Below are 8167 nucleotides of genomic sequence, written 5' to 3' on the forward strand. Positions count from 1 at the left end.
TACTGAAATGTACATCAGCATTCTCCTCTCTCCCCCTTTTTTCTGAAACAAAACTCCATTTACTGCCAGTTTTGTTACAGAAACATCCAAATAAAATGGTGTGGTGTAGTCTGGGAGCATAAGGTCTGCAAAAAAAGCATTAGCTAGATCAATACATGTATACCACTGAGGTGAAAGTTCAAGGTTGGAGAGAACAACATAGGGATTTGGGACAGGAACCGTAGGAGTCACCAGAACTGAATTTATTGCTCTTAAATCATGTGCCATGCGGTATTTTCCAGTACCTTATTTCTCTACAGGAAGGATGGGCGTGTTCCATGCTGAGGCTGAGGTGTCTAACACACCTGCTGCCTTCAGGCCTTCAATGGTGTCTCTGACGCCTTCCTGAGCTTATTTTTTGGGCGGATACTGTGGAACCGAAATAAGCAATGGAGATGCAACCTGAAAAGAAACTTAAGTTGGTGACTGAGGTGTCCTGCCAGTCCCCAGCTGCCAGAGAGCGCTTTACCACTCCTCCCAATTCCTTAGCTTGATGCTCAGGATGCAAAGAAAGAGAAACATGAGGAACAGCTTCATCAGACAGTAAATACCATTCTGCTTGGTCAGGTGTTTAAATCAACTGTTGCAGCCACACCCTCAGGAGCCACATAAATAATTTTGGATGAAATAAACCATGTCCTACCTTCTACTGTTTCATTAAACAAATCCTGGTACCATTCAGTGTGACAACGGTCGTAGAACAGAGTGACATGGGGCGGGTCAGGCGGAGAGGTGTAGAGGCAGAGACTTTGAATCTAGGGTTTCCACAGCTGATACACAGAGAAGATGCTGCTTGGAGAAGAAGGTGCAGTCAGCAGTCCCCAGTAGATGTCTGCATATTCCTCTGCAACTGGCTGTAAAAAATATTGTCCATGCTGAAGCATTTGTCCACATGCCAAAAAGGAACCATCTGGAAAAGTTACCGTTAACCCATCAGTACCACACAGCACTGATGCTCCCAGCTTCACTAAGTCTCTGCCCAGCAAATGAACAGGTGTGCTGGGTGAATGCACAAAAGGGTGAGTTACTCTCTGAGTCCCAATCTGAACAGGAGGTGGTACAGTCACAGGCAGAATTTATGCAGCCCCTGAGAAGCCAATCACAGAAACAGTCTTAGTAGAGAGCAGTGGTTTAGGAGGTTGCTGTGTTATGGTGGAATAAGTAGCTCCAGTGTCCACTAAAAATTCAGACAGTTCTCTCCCACCTTTGCAGGCAACATGGGATCTGCTGGGCCCATGCTGCCTTGGTCCTCCTCAGGGGCGTCAGTATGGGCTGTCGTGCCCAATGTCCAGACTGACCGCAGTTGTAGCACACATCTCCCAGTGCCCTGCTGGCTCCACCCCTTCCTCTGGGTGCCCCACACCATCTACTATGACCAGCTGACCACCAACATGCCATCCGCTTCCACAACCGGGGCCTCTATACCTGTAATTATAAAAATAGATAGGGTGGAGGAGGGGGTAACCCCCCTCCTTGCCACTGATCAGTCACAGATGTAGGGGTGTGTGTTGATGGAGATGCAGCTGGAGGAACAGGTTGAGGTGCACTAACATTACATTTTCAGTTTTATCACTTTTTCTCTTATTTAATTTGTCTTTGGCCTCTTTAAGCAGCATTTTAAGGAGCTGATTCTGTAAATGCTCTTTCTCCTCTTTTCTTTTTCTCTGCCTCCTGAGCTGTATGTAAATGGTGAATTAAATGTTTTTCCCACTTTGTGAAGTCTACTCCCTGCAAATCAGGATTATTTTTCATCTTTTGACTCATGTCAACAGGAACTCCTTTTAATATGGCTTTTTAAACAGCTGTCCCATTCCTGTCCCGTCACCCTTAGGATTAACTCCTGTGTGTCTCATCCTCGTGTCCACTGCAGCACTAATGTGCTCTTTATAGGATGCTGATTAGGGTCCCAATTGAATTGAGGGACTGCAACGGAGGCGGATACTGATTTCTTATGGCTTTCCCTCGGGCTGTCATTACACGTGTCAGGGGTGTGTCATCAGGATCCTTACTGCAATCAGCATTCTGTTCTATCTCCCTAGCCACCGAGGGACGCACAGATCGTCCCAAAATTGTTCTAAAGTCACCCAAGGCCAGTGTCATGCCTTTAATCAATGTATCTAATTCCTGTAACCAGACACGTCCACATCCTGCAATAGGTGGCAACTTATCCACTAATGCCTGTACATGTCCCAATGAAAAAGGGACATAATTTGTCATTCCAACTGATGAGGTCAACAACGGACATTGAAATCTGGATGGACCGCTCTGGCTACGAGTAGTCATGGTGTGTGTTCTTCCAGAATCTTTAAACTGTTTTTCTGTCATCTGTTGAGAAGCTTTCCCATATAAATCATGCACTTTTGATTCCAATAGTGCATGACTCTTAAAAGTCTAAACGTTTCTTGTGCTTCTGTCTCTCTTAGGCCCTACTTCAGCTCTTTTGCTTCAACTTTACATTTTATTCCACCAAGTCGCCCTTCCTCATCAGCTTTAATCAACCAACGTTCTTTATCCTTCAGATACCTCTTATATTCTTGGTTCAACCATCTACCTAACGGTTCCCTGTCATCTATTCCTCCTTCGACAATCAATCTCTCCTGCCATGTTGAACAACTTGTCTTTTTTTTCTGTTCACTCTATGGCAATACAGTCACACTCAAGTGCAGCCATTCGCAGCCACTCATTTGTATTCTCGCCTCACTCATATGCATAGTAAATCCAGTTAGACAAATCCGAAAACACAACAGGATATATAGCTTGCGCGCGCGGAGGGCCTTTAACCCTTCCACTCAGCGGGACTTTTTCAATCTCTCCTGGTCCAACCGCTGTGATGCCAAACCCGGTTTGACACCTAGGAATCAACTCTCCGTTGACTCCCTGGAATTCCTTTTACTTAATACTTACTTGTTTTGGGTCGACCCTGTGGTGTTGTAGAACGACGTCTGCCTCGTAGTCAATTAATTATCCTTTAGTCAGTGCCAAATCCCTCTCCTTTTTTTGCATTTTTCTTTTTTTCTTTCAAACAAAACCACTTGCGAACACTATCTGTCTTGTTCTTTCCATCTTATGACAATTACTATGCTTTTTTCTAAAATATATATTTAATGCGTTATCTCAGTCACTCACTCATTCAATTCTGACCAACTTTCAAGACACCAGCACACATTCGACCCCCAGAGGGCTGTTTTTAGTGGTCAGTGTGTGTGTGTGTCTCACAGCTTATGGACTTAAACTATAAATCTTGTCTAATATTTGCCGGAGTGTTGTGTGTCCAGCTTATGCACTTTTCTAACCCTAACAAGTCTGTTGTTGGTTATTTCTCCAACTTAACAGCTCGTGACCAGTATTACAGTTATAACTGCTGTTCACAGCTCTTTAAGAAAAACATGTCAAACTCACAGAACTTTCTATATCTTACGGTGTTATTTCCATCGCTTATATTGTTCCTTCTAAGTTTATGTGTTTATAATCTGAATTTTCACAGAGAAATATTTTGTTAGTCATCAAAAGCAGCAATCAGCAGTCTATCCGTAAGATTTCCAGATAGAAAACTGCATTCATTCACCTGCTTATGAGAGAGCTGCTCTCCACAGCTGCTTCTCCAGTCATACACAAATTTTTACTCACTCCGCCTAATAATGTCTGTAACACAGATTATTTCCTCTGCGCACAGCTCATGAGTTTTTTTTTACCAAAAAGCCTGGTCTTGCTGAATTTTATGTCAGCTCACAGTTCATCACTTCACAGGACTTACTCTCAGACTATGTGTTTGTGCTTTTATTACGTTTGTAATCTGGTTTTACTGAGGCAGAACTCACATAAAACACGGCATTCACACCCAAGTGTTTGTGCCTGATCTCAGTGTATTTACTTTTCTATCGAATTTGAGGTTTCTCACTTCCTCGGGCCTCTAACCCAGCTAACAGTAGACCTCCGTCGAGGACGTACTCTGAACCGCCACGTTCGAGAAACTACTATATTTTTCCACACAATACCACCACTAAGTCTTGTAATTCTCTTAAAACAACATCTTATTCACCAGTTTAAAACAACCTCCTATTCACCAGTTTAAATCCTAGTCTACATTTATGACACTCTTTTTCTTAAGTTTTGGCAGACTCAAACTTACTTAGACATCAGACACAATATTAATTTAGCCTATGGAAAATCCAAAAGCAGAGTTTGATTAAACAGGTTCTGCTTACCTGTTGTGTAGTTTTGGCTAGCCCGTGTCTGATGCCTGTTGGTCCTCGTCAATGGTCCGAATTTCTTTCGCCTGTTGTTCCAAATCCCGGGCGAGCCACCAATTGTTGAAGCCATCTCTGCTTCCCCGGGTCCGTTGATTTGGGTACAGGTTTCAAAGAGTGAAATAAACACAAGTACAATCTACTTATGTTCACCTTCTGCGCAGAGTGAGAGATGGAGGCCCCATGCAGCTGCAGGCCCAACTCTGATCAACTCTTGCTTCCAGCTCGTTTTATTCAGTCTCAAGGGTGTGTTCAACATATACATATATCATGTCACACATGTATAACATAACATAACAGTCCCTTAGGTCCAAATAAGGAATACTTCTGATTGTAACATGCAACTCATCCTCCCCTGTCTCTGGCCTTCCCTGTCCTCTTCTAATTTATGACCTTGCACTCTCTATGCTTCTCACTCCCTATGTTTTCACTCCCCTAGGCCCCTTCTATGCTTCACTCCCTAAGCTTGACCCCCCTATTTCCACACATTCCAGTTACACACATAGATAATTTATATTACACACATAGTTTATATTACACACATAGATAGTTTATATTCTACAGAAGCAGTGGGCTGCCATTGCACTCAAAACAATACCTAGTTGGATGAACGTAATTTGATTGTGGCACCTATTTCCACGTAACTGAATCAAGTACAATGACCCATTTTTAAAAGTGTCAAATTAACACATTGGCCATTTGGTGATTGAATTCAATTATATTGCGTTGGATCAACATATTCACTACCCATTGAATGCAAATGTTTTATTTAAGTACGTAGAGCTTAAGCTGTTTTAACTCTTCCTACACAACTTAAGTTGGCCATTTGAGGTCTTCCAGAAGATACTTCTAAATCTAGATGGACAAAGGCTCTCTCCAAAAGGCACAGTTGGAGTTGATTTGCTTTTAAATCTCCTTAGGGGAAATTACGAGTACCTCTAAACTCAAAACTCCTATTTATTTTTATTGTTAAATACTTGGTTGGTTCTGTCTCACCTGTGCGTTCGTTCACACTATCTGTCGAAACGCGTTGATCCACCTTCCTGGTGCCCCTCGGCCGATTCGGCGGTTATCAACACAGAATTCACTGTGCAGGATTTTTGTTCTCCAGACGTTCTGGAGGCTGCGCAGACTGAAACCCCACACGCACCGCTGGGCCCCAGGCGGCAGATTTCTAGCGATCCGGCTCGAAGGACCAAAGAAATGTTAGGGTTAAAAAGCTGATAAATACAGATCACTGCGAAATAAGACACAAGGTGAACCAAGTAAGTTTGACTTGCAAGGGAGAGAAAGTCCTCTGCAGGACAGCAACTTCCTTCTCACAAAGCACAAAGGGAGAAGTCCTTGCACCGGCCTTTTATTTACAACTCACATTCCTTCAACTTAAAAGCGGGAATTGGTTCACCCAGTACTTATAATATTTCAACAAAAAAAAGTAGTCATTCCCATATATGGTATGAGCATTTCATGTCCAGGGATTGATCCACTCCAGACCACATTCCTTAACTTTCCACAAACCCTTTGTCCACACTAAAGCCAATCACAAGAATCATCTTCACTAGAGTAGAACTTAAAACATAAACCTTGCTTAAACTAAATAATGATAATGTTTATACATTCAGACACATTAAGTGAGAAAGTGTATCTAAAACGTTTGACCAGTAGTGCCTGTACTTCTCAATATATAAACTTTACTGAATATATCAAAACAACATCCAGCCGTTTATACTGTAACATCTCAGATGTTTCAAACATTTCTTCAACATGAAAACCCTTAACTACACAGATTTTGTTTTCTTAATAAGGCACAAATTTAATGCATAAATTACATCCATTAGCAGGCGTGTTAGTGGTGCTGAATGCAGGAGTTGTAGCCATATATCTGCGGCTGACGAAAATTGTGCATTTTTCAGCCTCGACGAAAATCTGATGCTTAACTAGGTGTTTCCTGAGATTAGAAGTATTCCCCCCAATGGCCTTGCACTTCATGAATTTTACAGCGACCGTAATATGTTTGAGCATTCAAACCTTAGCTCTTCTCCATTCTAGTGTGGATTCTCATGTGTTTGTTTAAACTTCCTTTTTGGCTAAATCTTTGTCCACATAGATCACAACAGAAAGGCTTCTCTCCAGTGTGGATTCTCATGTGTGTGTTTAAACTTCCTTTTCGGCTAAATCTTTGTCCACATAGATCACAACAGAAAGGTTTCTCGCCAGTGTGGATTCTCATGTGTTTGCTTAAATTTCCTTTTATGTTAAATCTTTGTCCACATAGATCACAACAGAAAGGTTTCTGTCCAGTGTGGATTCTCATGTGTCTGTTTAAATTTCCTTTTATGTTAAATCTTTGTCCACATAGATCACAACAGAAAGGTTTCTGTCCAGTGTGGATTCTCATGTGTCTGTTTAAACTTCCTTTTTGGCTAAATCTTTGTCCACATAGATCACAACAGAAACGTTTCTGTCCAGTGTGGATTCTCATGTGTTTGTTTAAACTTCCTTTTCGGCTAAATCTTTGTCCACATAGATCACAACAGAAACGTTTCTGTCCAGTGTGTATTCTCATGTGTGTGTTTAAACTTCCTTTTCGGCTAAATCTTTGTCCACATAGATCACAACAGAAAGGTTTCTGTCCAGTGTGGATTCTTATGTGTGTGTTTAAACTTCCTTTTTGGCAAAATCTTTGTCCACATAGATCACAACAGAAAGGTTTCTGTCCAGTGTGGATTCTCGTGTGTGTGTTTAAATTTTCTTGTTGGCTAAATCTTTGTCCACATAGATCACAACAGAAAGGTTTCTGTCCAGTGTGGATTCTCATGTGTCTGTTTAAATGTCCTTTTCGGCTAAATCTTTGTCCACATAGATCACAACAGAAAGGTTTCTGTCCAGTGTGGATTCTCATGTGTATGTTTAAATTTCCTTTTCGGCTAAATCTTTGCCCACATAGATCACAACAGAAAGGTTTCTGTCCAGTGTGGATTCTCATGTGTTTGTTTAAATGTCCTTTTCGGCTAAATCTTTGTCCACATAGATCACAACAGAAAGGTTTCTGTCCAGTGTGGATTCTCATGTGTTTGTTTAAACTTCCTTTTCGGCTAAATCTTTGCCCACATAGATCACAACAGAAAGGTTTCTGTCCAGTGTGGATTGTCATGTGTGTGTTTAAATGTCCTTTTTGGCTAAATCTTTGTCCACATAGATCACAACAGAAAGGTCTCTCTCCAGTGTGGATTCTCTTATGCATGTTTAAAGTGCATTTTCCAATAAAGGTTTTTCCACAGTCTTCACAGCTAAACTTCAGTGCTGTCTGGACTTTCCTTGGCGATGCCACATTTTTCTTCGCTGTGAAACATTTCTTCATATCCAGCGAGCTTAAAGATCCCATTTCTGTATTTATCATGTCTTTCTGAAGAAAGCCACGGTGAACCAATTGTTCAGCAAACTCAGGTGAGCTAAAAGTTTTGTTAATGTTTCCATCAGACTCAGGAACTCTGCTGTCCTTCCAGTCATTGTCCATGTCCTTAGATCTCAGTCCAGAGTCTGACAAGTGTTTGAGCTCAGAGACTGGGTGCTTTACATCATCGGACTTTTCATCCTTTTCTGAGGAAATGGAACCATGTCCACGATCTTGTATCTTAATGGATTCTTCTCCTCCATCGATGTCTTCTGGAAGCCCTCTACCTTTAATTTGGTCTTGATAAAGCTGTGAGAGCAGAGGGGACTGTTTATCATCCTCACTCTTTATGGGAGTAGCAGTGACTGGAAACCTGATGGCATTAATCTCCTCCTTCCCATTGAGCCGCTCTCCCCCCAGACTGGTGTAGACCTCCTCCTGTTCCTCCTTTATGTGGTGGGGCTTTGGGTCATGTAGGCCAGCACAA

General features: G+C 41.9%; 1 long non-coding RNA gene across 2 annotated transcripts; it reads right to left on the reverse strand.

Moving 5' to 3' along the window:
* Window positions 1–712: 712 nt before the first annotated feature.
* On the reverse strand, window positions 713–6458 carry LOC124872600. Of its 2 annotated transcripts, XR_007039331.1 has the most exons (4): window positions 5283–6458; window positions 4245–4361; window positions 1244–1464; window positions 713–1126 (listed from the first exon to the last, which is right to left on the reverse strand). It is a non-coding gene; the product is annotated as an uncharacterized LOC124872600 (long non-coding RNA). The 2 variants fall into 2 exon arrangements; XR_007039330.1 differs by having other exon boundaries at window positions 713–1464.
* Between the last annotated feature and the right edge of the window lie 1709 nt (window positions 6459–8167).

This window comes from Girardinichthys multiradiatus, chromosome 8 (assembly GCF_021462225.1).
Source record: "Girardinichthys multiradiatus isolate DD_20200921_A chromosome 8, DD_fGirMul_XY1, whole genome shotgun sequence".
Lineage (NCBI taxonomy): Eukaryota > Metazoa > Chordata > Actinopteri > Cyprinodontiformes > Goodeidae > Girardinichthys > Girardinichthys multiradiatus.